The sequence below is a fragment of the Corvus cornix genome, chromosome 7 (genome assembly GCF_000738735.6).
Source record: "Corvus cornix cornix isolate S_Up_H32 chromosome 7, ASM73873v5, whole genome shotgun sequence".
NCBI lineage: Eukaryota > Metazoa > Chordata > Aves > Passeriformes > Corvidae > Corvus > Corvus cornix.
The window spans coordinates 19,089,901-19,104,579 of NC_046337.1; the positions used below are offsets into that span (position 1 = coordinate 19,089,901).

Here is a 14,679-nt window from a genome sequence, read left to right on the forward strand (position 1 = left end):
CATGAGATCTTTACCAAGTCTTTGGACAAACTCAAGTATAAATTAACTGGTGTATATCTACATTCAGAAGCTTTTTGAATGCCTGCCTGGAAGATACAGATGTGTAAAAGTATTTTCATAAATTCTATCAGTGCCTCTAATGGAACCAATATTAATATTATATAAATATTAAGCTACCCAATACAACAAGAGCAGATCTAGTACAGAATTTTAAGAATTTGTGATAGCACAGGGAAGGTGTCATCTATAAAATGCAGCAAGTTTTCAGACTAATTGCTGAAGAGCTCTATCAGATACACATTAAAAGTTATTTTAAGATTTCCCTGTAATTGAAACTTGTGTTATTAAGTTACATTAGAAAAATGTTGATTTTTCTCCTAGATGAGAATGGAGATGGTATAAATTAATCAGAATTACAAACAAGACTGTCAAAGACAAAGTCAAACTGGGCCAAAGAATCAGAAATTAGGAGTGCAAGAGATGAGCTTGAAACTAGGATAAGGGATAACTAAATGCTGGATAAAACATACACATCAACAACAATGGGACATTATCACAGTACTCCTAGAATCAATTAAAACTTTCACTTGTTTTTTTTTTCCTGAAGTTTTTTTTCCCCTTGATCTGGTTTGAAGGGAATTTTTTTTTCATACCTTTGAGAAAAGTATTTTCTACAAGGGAGATAGTCTGCCTTTTCTGGTTCATATGGTAAAAGATGCCGTGGTCCTTGGAGCTTTCAGCCCCACTGTCAGTACTGTACATGCACAGGGATCCTTCCCCAGTGAACTCAAGACTCCAGACCCCAACATGATTTACTCTGCTTCACAGCATGGCATGGGCAAACACTAGCCAGTAGTCTGAACCCCCTGCATCTCTGAAAATGGAGATTTCCAGATGGCAAGCTGATCTGACTTGATTACTGAAACAGTGTTGTAGATACCAAAGGAACTAGAGCAGATGGAGTGACACCCCTATCTGATTATTTTTGAGCAATAGGAAAGGTAGTTCAGGTATGGATGAGCACTGCAGCTCATTATCATTTCAACCAAGCCATTTTTATGTAAAGGTTTTAAAACAGAACCAAGTTACCATGGAAACTGATTGAAGCAAAGACTTACTGTAAATTCTTTTCTAGACAATGATAACAGGACTGACAGGTGGGCTGTAAAAGGAAAATGAGTGCAATACAGAGTAAGGCATATTGATCTGTTTCCCCTTCCTATAAGTGTTGTCCCTTGTAGCTCTGCTTTATCTCTACTTTTTCTACAGTGATATATTGAAAATATTTTAAAAGAAGCTCCCACCTAAATGAACCTTTTATTTTGTCATAATCATATTTGCAAGGGGATGTACATGCTCTAGAGAAAAGAGCTAAAGGGCAGAGCACTCCACTTATTTTCCCAAATTATTCTGTCTTACCACAGCCATCAGGGAGAGAGAGCCATCACTCAGGAAATGCATTTGCATAAAGTGCCCTTTCCCGCCAGTGTTTATATTTTGGTCTTGAAATATGCTCTAGGTACGTTTGCATCCTAGCACAGTGCTCCCCTTGTACACTATGAAAGAAGGTAACAAAAAAGAAAAGAAAAAAGTGGTTTTGCCTAAGAAATACCCCTTTTCCCTTTCCTATAAATTTAAAAGTATACTTATTTTCTGCGATCCTATTAAAAAATAATTATTTGTCTGTGTAAGTATCTTCCTTAGCCTGATGTATGATGGTAAGAATAACAGAGATGAGAGTACACAGCCCCCAAAACACAGTGTCAGAGTTTTAAGAAGGGAAATTGGCAGAATGAACAGCAGAGCTTGTACCTTTTCCACTTGGAATAGTTAGCTGTCAGCACTGGAGAAGATTTCAGCATATGAATATGCAATTTTTTTTTTTTTTTTAATTCTGTGCTGGGTGTTTCTACCTGCTGTGCTTAATTTCAGAATTGCGTGTTATTGTTAGAGAAAAATAATCTCTTTTGCAATGTAATTTTCTACCAAAAGGAGGCAAGAGAAGGGGGAGATTCTTGAATTTGTCCTGATACTTTTCTAGCCCAAAGTTTCGTCTTGGTTCTACCTCCCACCTGGACCTGCATTTGTGCATGCCCTCCTGACACAACCCATAAAGCAATTTTCTTCCAAATTCTAAGATGTTTGCTGTCATCAGCAGACATGTTTGGTCCCAGTACACTAGAACCACAACAGATAGTCACCTTTCCAGCATGTTTGCCTTACAGCTAGAAGTAACAGCAGCAGCTGCTTTTGTTGTCAGAAGTAAATATACTTCTCACCTTCAGCCTCTGCCTTCCTCAGCACTGTGGGGGTGGGGACATGACAGATGGTTCCTGCTAAGCAATCACATATAAAATGGTATTTGGTGTATGGCATAAATTTCCAGGCAAATAAGAATGCTTTTTATTTAATATCATCCCTGTAAAAAGCTGGATACTTAATAAAATGTGGCATGCTCTAAGGAAACACATCTTACATGTTCAAGTGTATGAAGATGACACTAGTGGCAGAATTCTGTGATAAATGATGCACAAGCCAACTCTTACTTGTCATAAGTGAATTTTGATGACTGTGTTTATTATATGTAAAGCTTTTTGGTAACAAGACAAAGGGGAACATGAATCCTAATTCTGCTCTTTTTAAGCTAATTACATCTTTTTATTCTGTCCATTGTACAATATTGGGTGTCTCTGAGCCACAGAAAGCTGACAGACCAAGCTCAGTTGTGCAGATGTTTGTGCAGTCCTTGAGACTGGACACTCAAGGACTCTTTGCATTAAAGGTGGAACCATTTAAAGGAAGCCATTTTAAGTATTTCTATGTTTTTTGTCTTCATTCTGACACAAATCCTACTGGAATAGGGTCAAAAAATACAGCTGTTGTCCTTCTCAAGCAAATAAATTTTCCATGAATGTAAAAGTTATTTCAAAGTATGTTTTTAATTCTAGAAATATTGTCCCAATAGTCAACAGTTTAATATAATTAAAATTCCTTGGCACTACTGTACATTCCCAAACTTTAATTATTTTTCATATCTGGTTGTATGACAAAAATGTGTTGTTTCAAATAATCATTACCAGATTCCACATACAGGTGTTTATCTTGGACTTAATTAAGGAAGACAGAGGCTTAGAAATAAGAATGTTGTTAATAGTTAAGGTCATAACACAGGACAGTACAATTTTAATTTACGAATTCTCACCTAAAGGCATGATTATACAAAAGAAAAGGTGGGGGAAAGATGCATAAAAGATGGAGGAGGGATTGTTAGGAACTGGAAAAAGGCAAGATATAAGTTCTGTGGAAAAAAAAGCCCAACACAACAAAAAGAAACAAAAAGCCCCACCAATCAATTAAACATCTGTTTAATAAAAAACCCCAAACCCCCAAAACCAAAACAAAACACACCACCAAAAAAACAGCAAAGAGTGATAAACCAGGAAAGGGAACAGACAAACCTAAAAACCGCAATTCACAAAATTTACAATCTAAGGATAATTCTTCCAAGCCTGATCAGAAGTCTGTGAGAATCACTGATCTTTGCAGCGGTGTCTCAGATAGGCACCTTGTTGTAAACTTCAAGACCAGACCTAAAAGAAAAGAGATCAGTGCTGCAAGTAAACTAGTCTGTGACACCTCTAAGCATGAGTGGTCACTCTTAAGGTGTTGTCTGGGCTTCCAAAGGACTAGCCAAACACTAGTATTTTACGTTTCTCATAAGCCTACATTTTGTGTTGTAAGACACCCGTTATTTCTACATGTTTGTGTTGATACATTGTGTGCAGAAAATAATGTATATAAATAGGTTCTGTGCATGGATTTAAGGGGTTAGCAATATAAAATTATGGCAGTATTCACATCTGCAAACTTATTACTCCAGTACTTGACCCCAAGTCTCTAATTGTTCTATCTCTGTTTTTATGGAAGATAGAAAGAAAAGTAATGAAACAAGCAGTCTGTCATCTACCCATGTGTAACTCATGGATTTTTGTCAATGCAGGTTTTTCAATATAGAGTCCACACTGGTTTCATACATGATGAGGAGACAGACACACAGTGGAGAACGGCAGTAGATACGACGCAGATAAGCAAGAAAGAAAAAGTAAGGACAAAAAGAAAGAGCTGTTTCTAAAAATATCAGGTAAGGAGTTCAGGTGATTCTGTATAAAGTGTAAAATGTACACAGAATTGTGCCAAATAGTTTAACTTGCCTTTCCTAGTATTTCTGAGAATTCCTTCTATATATGTCAAGGACATATGTGCTCACACAATACATATACCCTACTAACCCCAACTCACACAGTGAATTTACTTTTTGAGCAAAATTGCTGTTACCCTCAGTGCAAATATTTATTATACTGGTATCCTCCATTTCTTTTAATAAAATGCATTTCCTGTATTTCGTTTTATTTCTTTTAAATGAAACACGGTACTAATTGCTACAGGAAGCCATCTGAGTAGTGTTTTGACAGAGGAGTAAAAGTGAATTGTGCTACGTGTGCTACTGTGCCTTCTCCACAACCCTAAGTTCTCAAACCTGCCCTGCCCTTGAACTGATCTCTTGCAACATTACAGAAAAGCACCATCTGTTATCACCCACCCCTCTCTTCCTACAGGTGACAGGTGGAAAATTTAGTTACAGCTTGGGCACACTTATATGTCCTAAGCATGACCAGAGAGGAGTAGAAATAGATTTACCAAAGACCGCATCTGGATGAACAGGGAAGAACAATACATGCTTTCCTCTTCTGCTTTCCTGCTTTGGAGCAAAGTTGCTGTACCCCTTCTAGTGTCACAATGGGAGCACTAAACATGGTGGAGACTGTATAATCTCTATTCCCTAAAACAAGATGGGAAACTAAGATAGCTGCATGTTACCTGATGGAACTCAACACAGAATTCTGTTTCACAACAGAAACATCCTATTAACTTTTTAGAGATACTTACTTTTAGAATAGACTAAAATTATATTTTTGCTGCAAGCAGAAGATAGAAAGAAAATCATAGCTAAACATTGCATATCTATTTACTTAATCCTTACTTCTCCCTTCCACTCACAAAGCCAGAGCTAACCTAAGATGCTGGTATAGCAACACACATGAAGTATTAAGAAATGGTTACTTACAGGTTTTTGCATTCTTAAGTAACACCATCAGCTTTTCACACTCATTTAGTATATCCACAAAACAGAAATTCCTTTAGATTTTGTCACTGTAGAAGTACTTTAACTCATCTACAAAATCTGTACTTACGCTTATATTTAATTTTCATAGAACAACATCTAATGCTCCCAGACAGCATGTTTCAGAAGACTGACTCCAAACCTATGGAAATCCACTAATGAAAAAACACATTCTATGAATTCCCAAGAGCCCTAAAGACATTAAAGCAAACAAAAATCCTCAGCCAAGCCTAACAAAGTATCTAAAACTCATTTTTACTGTTAACATATTAATTATGTGTTGCACAATTCGTGGTAATGCAAGACTGTGTTCATGATAACTTTTTGCAGTTTTGTAGGACTGCCATGCCTTGAGACATTCTGCCAATTCCTGGTGTGTTGTTGATTGATAGCTGCTGCACGCTTGCAGAGTATCAGCAAGGATGCCTCTAATGGGAGAAGCAGCATCATACGGCTCGAGTTTCTCTAGGACAAGCAATATTCATCAGTTACAAACCTGGGAATGTCATACTCTAAAAGCTGCGTGATAAAAGACACTGCATGGTGTTACAGCTGATTCCATTTGCCATATGGTATTTTATTATTTTGTATTACCTTGGGGAGGGCACTAAAAGTGGAAGAACAGAACACACTCAAGGCATATAGAAAAATGAGGGCAAATTGCATAGTTCTTAATTATATCAATAAGGTCTGAAACTGAAATGGAGATGAAACTAAATAAAGAGTTGAAAGTGTGATAAACTACTTTCCAGCTACTGAAAAGTAATAAACTCTATCAGGAATATTTAAACAGGAAGAAATTGCCTGATGATATGTAGAAGCCTACAGACAACCTTAAAGCAGGTTTGACTTAAAAGTCAGCAAATGCTATGTGCAATGCTACACATATTCCCAAAATATGATTTTGCATCAAAGATGATTTTACATGGGTAGGCTGGAGAAAACTTTTCAGCAATAATTTCTAAATGAGATTCCATTATTAAAACAATAAAGTGGGAGAGTATTTGCTGAAAACAGTTAAAGTAAAACAATAATAATTAATTGTGCCCATTTGATAGCAGGTAAATGATCTGTCCCTATGGCCTAAGAAATTTCAAAACAAACAACAACTCCAAATTTAAAAAGGCTTTCTCTTTACAATATATCAGAATTCAGAAGCAGAATTGTCTGACTGAAACAAAATCCAACCAAGGTCAGATCATTCTTTGGGAGCTATTATTCAGTCACCACTGAAATTTTAAATGAGAAATTTTGTGATACCAAATAACAGAAATATACAGGCCTGCTGGTTTTAGGAGTAGTTTGGCTCTAAACGCCGTGGTCCATTGGATGAGACATTTTAAGATCTGTTACAAGAACAGAATATTTTCAAATTAGTCATGATAATTGTGCAATACTTCAGATGACATCTTCAAATCCATCATCTATTCAAGTGTTCAGTTTGAGCAGCCAAGAAGTAGATTGCTCCCTTTAGCCAGACCTTTAGCAGGATTAAATCAGATAAATTCTAGTAACTCCAAATATTTCCTATTATGGGTTATGCATTGTGCTTTCCTGTTAGTTTTTACTGATTATTAGGAAGATTTTTTTTTTTTTTTGGTAAGTCTTTTAAGTGTCTCAATGTCATTTTAAGATAACAGAAGCTCACAGTAAAGTGATTAGAGGATCATTGTCCCTTGCTAGCTTATACTCACTACCAGAACACTCTGGGTGCAGTTTACCAGTCTCAAGATTGCCACTGGACTGGCTTACATCTGTAAATACTTGCTGCCCAGTGATGGTAGGAGGGGCCATGCTGAAATTGTGCAAATTACTGCATCCATTTTCATTTCTCAGCTAATGATAACACCAACTTGACACATTCTCCACTATCTTATCAAAATCTATGAAGTTTTCACATATTTCAGTGTGTGTGCCATTCATGCTTCTGTTCCAGCCATAAAAAAGGCTGATGGCAAAAATGACTGATGACATTAAATGAGGGTTATTATTCAGTGAGAGATAAGAAAGGAAGGGAGGGAGGAAGAGAGGGAAAAAGCCAGTTCTCACTAGTATACTCAGGAGTGTTCTTCCTTTTTAAGCGAGCAGAAATCTTGAATATGAGTTAACTGACAGCTCAAGTTTAAAGACACAGTGCTGTAAACATACTTCCTAAAGTACCATACATTTGTCTATTATTATCTTCTTTAAAGGAAAGCTGTTTATTACTACAAGACAGAGTAATATTTGTATATTTTTGTTCTAAGAATGAATTCAGTTCCATACTAATGAAAGATAAATAGCGTTTGACAGAATTAGTGTTTACCTTACCCAAATATACTGAGAATTGACAACTACATTTTAAATGCTTTGATTTCTGATATTCTGATAAACTCTGTCACCTTGACAACAAGCATAAATGAATGCATTAGTTATGATAAATTTTCAGTGCAGCAGTTTTAAATTGGTAATGGAAAATAACTTTTTAAAATACTTAGTAATTTCTCCTGAAAACACAGAAATGTTCAATTAAATATGGGAAATGGAATGTCAGTATGAATACTTCAGACTAAAATCTTATAATAGCATGGTAATCATTTCTACTATTATTTCTATTATTTTTTACTGAATTTACAAACTATTCAAGTTTCACATTGAACAACTCAGAAAAACATCAGGAAAACGATAAATGGGAGAGGTTGGGAGTTGAAGTCGGGGAAAGAATCATGTTCCAATGTTTTCTCATGACAAAGTTTTTTCTGCTAGTTCAATTCATTTAGGCACTTAATTTTTTTGATTAATTGATCATGACAGTACTATAGTATAATATTGATTATCTTAGATGCGTTCACTTTGAATGCCTTCAGTTAATTTAAGAAAATGCTGATAGGCCAAAAATTTGCTATGTTTCAGAGGAAGAACATTCAGTTACGTTCAGCAGGAAAATCAGACATAAAGTATTTTAATCCAACCATAGTGTTTAAGTTAGCAAGGTTGATGAGTGACAATATCTTCAGAGAATTTCAGAGAGGACAGATGTGACCTATTCAAGAGTACACTGAACACTATAAAACCATACTGTCAATCACACACACCTTGGTTTCAGCAAAAATGCAGTACTTGAAAATTTGGAAAACTGGTTATGTAAATAATAAACTGGTTATATAAATAACAACTGGAATAATAAAGTTGTTAGTATAGTCAACCTCTGACTTTTACTTCCAGAGGCACTACTATACCCAATTTTATAAATACACTTCTACTCGAAAACTTGAAAAATAAGCAGCTGCTCCATGCCTTAGAGGTTTTTCAGACTCAGCTAAATACAATTTGTGTATATTTTAGGGCTTCTTTTGATATATAGTTCAGTCATCAATTCTCATATGTTTCTTCTAAGAAGATACTCTGCTGGATATTTGCAGTACATTATGAACAGATGTTATACCTGCTCTGCTGATTTTGTGTTAGAGTACTTGGATCTTCAGTGGATTATAAAGTGTTGAAACCATGAGTGAACAACACAGTATAGTAAACAAAATATTTAGGATTTCAGTCCTTTTACTAAATGAAGTTATTCACACGATATTCTGGACTGGTGCTTCCAAATTCTTCCATATTCTTCCTTATTTTCCTTCCTTTTTCTGCTTTCAAAATGCTTCCTCATTCTAAATCTAAGTCTTTTTATGCCAACAAAAGCTGACAGACTCTCAAGGTAAACAACTGGCAAAGTCTCAAATCCTGATCATTCAGATTTTCTGTAGTTCAGAAGAAACCTCAGTATAATTTGAGAGTGAGGACCACAATATGCCCTTAATGGTCCAACAATGTTATTTGTTAGTTTTAGGGGAAATTTTTGGTTAGCAGATCCCATTTTGCAAGTGAGGCCATTTAACTGCCAGGTCTACATTGCACATTTGGCCAATCCACTCACTAGTACTGAACAGCTTCCTATCCTCTCATTCCCAGAGATTTACATCTATGTTTTTGATATACTGTGTAGGTTCAAAGGAAAACAATTATTTGAAGTAAACAACAGAATCTGAAAAATGAACAAGATGAAAAGTATAGAACAAAGTTTTCTGAGCAAGACTCTGCCACCCCTGTTTACGCCCTCATTTCCAAGAACACTACACCTGATCAAGATGCACCCCAACATTAATTGCTTTCCTGGAACAGAAATTGCATGCTCAGATGATCTCTAATTTCTTATTTTAAAGCCAGTGACTACAATAACATCATGCTGGCAATAATTATAAATTGTACACAACTGCATAGAAATAAATCTGCACGGCATCTAAGTCTCCATCAAAGTGCAATAAAGTGGGAAGATTTTTTAAAACTGGAAGATACAAGACTGAGCAGGACTGAAAACACCCTTTTGTAATTCCTTGCTTATCCCAGCAAAAGACCATCTGATTTCTATAAAGTGAGTTAAAACATTTGAGATATAAATTCCTTTTAGCTGTTTAGAATATTATTTTTTCTGACATCACAGATGACAGTAAATGTGATTAATGGTTGCTGATAATTGGAGTTTCATTCCAGTGGTTATTGCTTGTCGGTAACAATTAATAGCTCCACAAACCCCCCATTCATTTCACAATATTAAGGAATGATGGCTTGTGGGAATTATGCTAAACTAGCACATTCAATTAGATTTTGAATTTTATAGTATATTGAATAAGAGTTTATGGCTTTATAATAGCAGTGATGGTTTATTGTTGCATGGTAATCGCTCTCATTACATATATGTATATCTGGAGAATTACAATTTCTATAGTCAGTAAAATTATTCAATTACATGTTAACATTTCTTTAAAAGTACGGAGTACTTCATTCTTTATCAGTAAATGTCAGTTACATCGGGTTTGTCCCAGTATTTGGTAGGCAAGATGCAATGTTTAAGGGATGCAAAACCAGTGCATGCTCCTTGGTATCAAGCACCAGCTGGAATGACACCTGGCACGGCCACCCAGCTGCAAATGTCCTGCTCCTCTTGGCTGGGCTATACATACCAGGCAGTAACTGTCTCATCTGGTCATTTCCCAGAGTGGTAGAAAGAGAGGATTGGAAATCTTCAGTAAAGGGAAAGATATGGGTTTTTGGAGAATCACCTCCAAACCTGAGAAGTATCCTCACCTTTGGCCTTTTCTCCAGTAAAAAAAACTTCCTGCAGTCTGAAAGGGGAAAAAAACCCCAAAAAAGAACAGGAAGGGAGAAGGAATCACAACTGGCAGAGAGGAACCCGTGACAGAGAGAGAAAGAGCTATGTAAGATAAAGTTGACTGAAAATTCTGTCTGCATGAGGACAAAATGGTGCATAGAGTTTGATGTGAGAGACTGGAAAGGGTATAATTTTTTATGTGACGACATTAAAACAAGTTTTAAAGTTTCTTAACTGAGAAAGTAGCAGGCTCTGAAGTTTAACATGCTCATAAGATAAATATTGAAAATACAGGTATACTAATAAAAATTCTGCCACTCAGGAAGCCAGTGAATTTCTAACACAGACATCTATATCATCAGGATATGAGTCACAGACCATTCTATAAAGTTTAACAAAGTGGAAAAGGGAACAAAGTGGAGAAAGAGCTTTTTAAAGTTAACTTAATTAGGAAGGCACATACTGATTTCACTTGCGAAAGTGCTTTTGCCTAGGACTCTCCTTGACTTAGGTTTTTTGATGCAGAGAATACCAATTGTATGAGAATACTATAAATAAATGTTTCTTCAGCTTTGTCTCTTATTTCAACATGCTCTTAAAATCTACTGATAGTTTTGCTTTTCTAGTTTAATCTTAGACACATTAGATAACAAATCTCCCAAATAAAGAATATTCTACTAATTCAATCTTGTCATTTTCTTCCAAACAAGGAAGTTATCCTAGTGTAATACAAGGTGGGATGAGAACCTATCTCACAAAGCACTGAATTATTTTAGCAAACTAGGTTAAGGAAAGAGTCAACAGTAAAAATGATTATGATAATTCTAGCAAAATTCCAAGTCAAAACTGCCACCTGTTACACATTCTATTTTATATAATAATTCTCCATCCAGTAGTGATCATTTCCAAGTCAATGCTAAACTCTGAATGAAGTCAATGAGAACAGGATCAAGACCTTTCTTATTACTATTTGATTAGTTTGTGCAGGTTTGCAAAAGCAGAAAATTACTGCAAAAGCAGAAAATATCACTACTGGTGATAGGGGAACCTCCAAAGATGTACTTTTTTGTTTCAGTGGAAAAGTCATAATGTGAAAGTTTGGTTGATTATACAGATATATGTAAAACTTCTCTGACTTATTTTACTTTTGGCCTACGAACCATGTGTTCAGAAATATTTTTTCTTATGCTTTCATGATAGTACTATTAGTTATTTGTTGGATATTAGCGCTTTTCAGCTCTAGTTAGCATTTGTTCTACTGTGGCAGGGACTGTATAGACCAGGTGAAACCAAGTGCAGAATAAGTTGGCACTAAAATAAAAAACTAACCAGCTTTGCAATCCCAAAATAAATTTTGGCTAAGTGTAGATTAGGTGGCTTTTTGGACCAATTGTTTTTCTTACAATGTTTTTTCAATTCCCAATGTTATTTGGAAAATGAAATCTGGAAAAAAAAAAAAGAAGACATTAAATTAAATTCACAATTATGATGTAAAACATCATGACTAAGAAGAACGAAGCACACAGCATGTATATCAGTAATCTGATGGAAAAGGACAACGGAGTTCAAAAAAGCAATTCAGTTCTATTCTTTGATCCAATTTAATGAAACTTTAATCTTTCTATTGTAAAAAACAAATTCAGGCATTGCATGCCTGTAGATTCAATTCTAATGTCTTATTCAGACAAATTACTTTCACTGGTCAGTAACTCTCAGGTTTGATAATACCAACTAAGAGAGTCCTAGAACGTGTCCCATATCCAACACTGAATTTATCAGGTGGGCCTTCCTTATTTTATGACTGAAGAACTTCTGGTAACATCACATAATCCATATTGGTAATTCAATTACTGTTTTCAAAATATAGTATTTTATAAACATGTAAGGGAACTAGACATTTCCTTGAAGAAAACTCCAGGGCATAGATTCTAGCTTCTGTGTGCCTTGCTCCTTCTCAAGTACCCAGCAGTTTTAGTATGCCTCGGGCCATAAGATAATTCAAATATGCATATATTAAATAGCAAAAAAACATCAAAACATGTATGCAAAAATTTAGAAGCTAAAACCCATGCTTTCTGCTTTGAAGAATTGTTTGGTTTGTTTGTTTTTTTACTATGAATAGCACCTATAAGTATTGAGCACAGCAAAGCCAAGCAGAACATAAACTGGAAGCAGAAAAGAGGAATAGGCCACACAAATACTCTTTTGTTCAAATGAAATTGAGATTGTCTGAGTATGTTTTATAAACTTATACAAAACATCTGCTAGAAAAGCACTCACTAAAGCATCAGCTACTCCATCTTTTCAGAGGATGTTGTACATTCCAGTGGCTCTGTCCAGAAAACTAATTATATTACTATGAAGTGGGAATAAATTCCCCCATATGTACTGTGCTCTGGAAGACTGTAACATCAGAGATGAAGATCATCTTTAACTTTTACTTTAATACCCATGGTTTTTTTAGAATTTGTGGGTTTTCTGTGTTTTTACTAATGGTAAGTATAGTAATGAATGTAGTGCTGGAGAATTTGATCTAATAGAAGAAATTAAAAACATTTTACTGCTGCTATGTTTATGCTTACAGTTTGTAGCTTCATTCCTGAACTTCAGAAGAAACAAGATTCTTTTAGCCTACACTGTCAGTGTAAAAATTCTCTCTCTTTTACCCCTTACACATGAAGGAAAAAAAACCGAAAAACCTCAAAAATAGTTTGGCTACAATTTTCAATAGAAGGCTCATCAGTATTTGCTATTATTTCACAGCAAGAAAGACCACACAATTATACTAAGAGGTTTTCAACAGATGTCTGTATCACAGCGTCTGTGTTCACATCACTGCTATGCTTATCAGGTGCATGGGTTTCACACATATGCCTTCTCTGATTCGTCCTTCTTACTTTTTATAACTTATGTTTAATAAGCAGACAAAAGCTTCTCTGAGCTTTCCTAGCAGGAGGTAATTGTTCTATACTCTCTGCAGTTTCCTCTCCAGCACTATAATATGCATCAGTTACTAATAATTAATTGGTGCACTTGCAGTTTGGTCTCTTAAAGAGTGAAATTAAATTTTGTGGCTTTAGCCTAGAAGAACACGGACTCAAAACACACAAATATTTAACCTGGTAAAATCAGTTCCTTGCCACGTGGGAGAGGGAGTTTCAGACCTGACTTTTATTCCAGGTGGCACTTGACTGGTTGTTCACTGATTGTATCAACAGCCAGAACAATTTCTTTGCACCAAACACTGGCAAGTATGCCCTTTCCTCTCGTGGAAAAACTATTTATCCACTCCTACAAGAGGCTGTATATACCACTATAAATAAGCGAGTCAGTAATTAATCAATCACTCGTCAGAATTTTGCTTACATTCACCTGAAACTAGCAGTCTTGGTGAGAGACAACTAACCATTCTTGGAGCACTGTCAGTGCTAGGAATGTAACACTTGAATTCATTCATCCTGGAAAGTTAAGGACTGCATTGTCATCATTTGCCCAGACTTAATTCAATAGCTTGTATTTACACAAATACTCTGAAGAGAACAATTGTGGTTTCACCATTTTTACTAGAAATGTTGCTGATATCTATGTGCATTGAGCAAATTATGCCCAGATATCCTGGAAACCATGATAAGCAGAACTGTTTGGAAATATTCCAGTGAACAGATTTTTTCAAGATCTGTTTTCATAAACCAGGAGTATTTTCCTGAAGCATTTTGGATTTTATTAATTTTCACTGAATGGAAATCACATTTATAGGATCACTGTCTGGACTTCTGACAGGTGCCCCAAGAGATACAGGAATGTGTCAAATTTTTTTAGTTCTGGGGAAATATGGTGTTTTGAGAAAAACTGGGATCAAGTCATGCAAAATTAAAATCTTCTTTTAATAAGCTTTTTAAGACATACTATTCCTACTTTTCATATCTAGTTCCCAAAGTAGTTTTGAGAATGACCTCTAAGAGGTACTTTAAATTTTGGAAACTGATGTTGGCCACTTAAAGCCTTTATAATACTGCAGGCAAATGCAGTATGTCATCATACAAACAACAACAACAAAAAAACCCCCCATCCCAAACAGAAGAAGTTACAGATGCTTTTTCAGATACAGATCTAACACAACTTTCAAGAAATAATTTTTGCCAGAATTTTTTGTCAGCTTTGTTAAGTTTACTTGATATGCCTATGTCAGTTACAAATTGTTTCTACAAGAGAAGATTTTATCTTATGATTTGTATGACTATCAGTAGAGATAAGAACCCAGGAGAATAAAATGCTTTTTTTCCTCATGCTAGATAGGGAGCTTAATTAGCAATAATTTAATTCTGAGAACAGCTCTCATTTTGTCTGCCTTATT

General features: G+C 35.4%; 1 protein-coding gene across 11 annotated transcripts in view; it reads left to right on the top strand.

The window, feature by feature from the left end:
* Positions 1-14,679, top strand: part of B3GALT1 (beta-1,3-galactosyltransferase 1) — a 186,741-nt gene that overhangs the window by 82,575 nt on the left and 89,487 nt on the right. For all 11 annotated transcript variants that reach the window (XM_039554608.1, XM_039554606.1, XM_039554605.1 and 8 more), the window contains exon 2: positions 4,001-4,141. The gene's annotated coding sequence lies outside the window, so the exon portion shown is untranslated. The remainder of the gene's footprint in view (positions 1-4,000; positions 4,142-14,679) is intronic.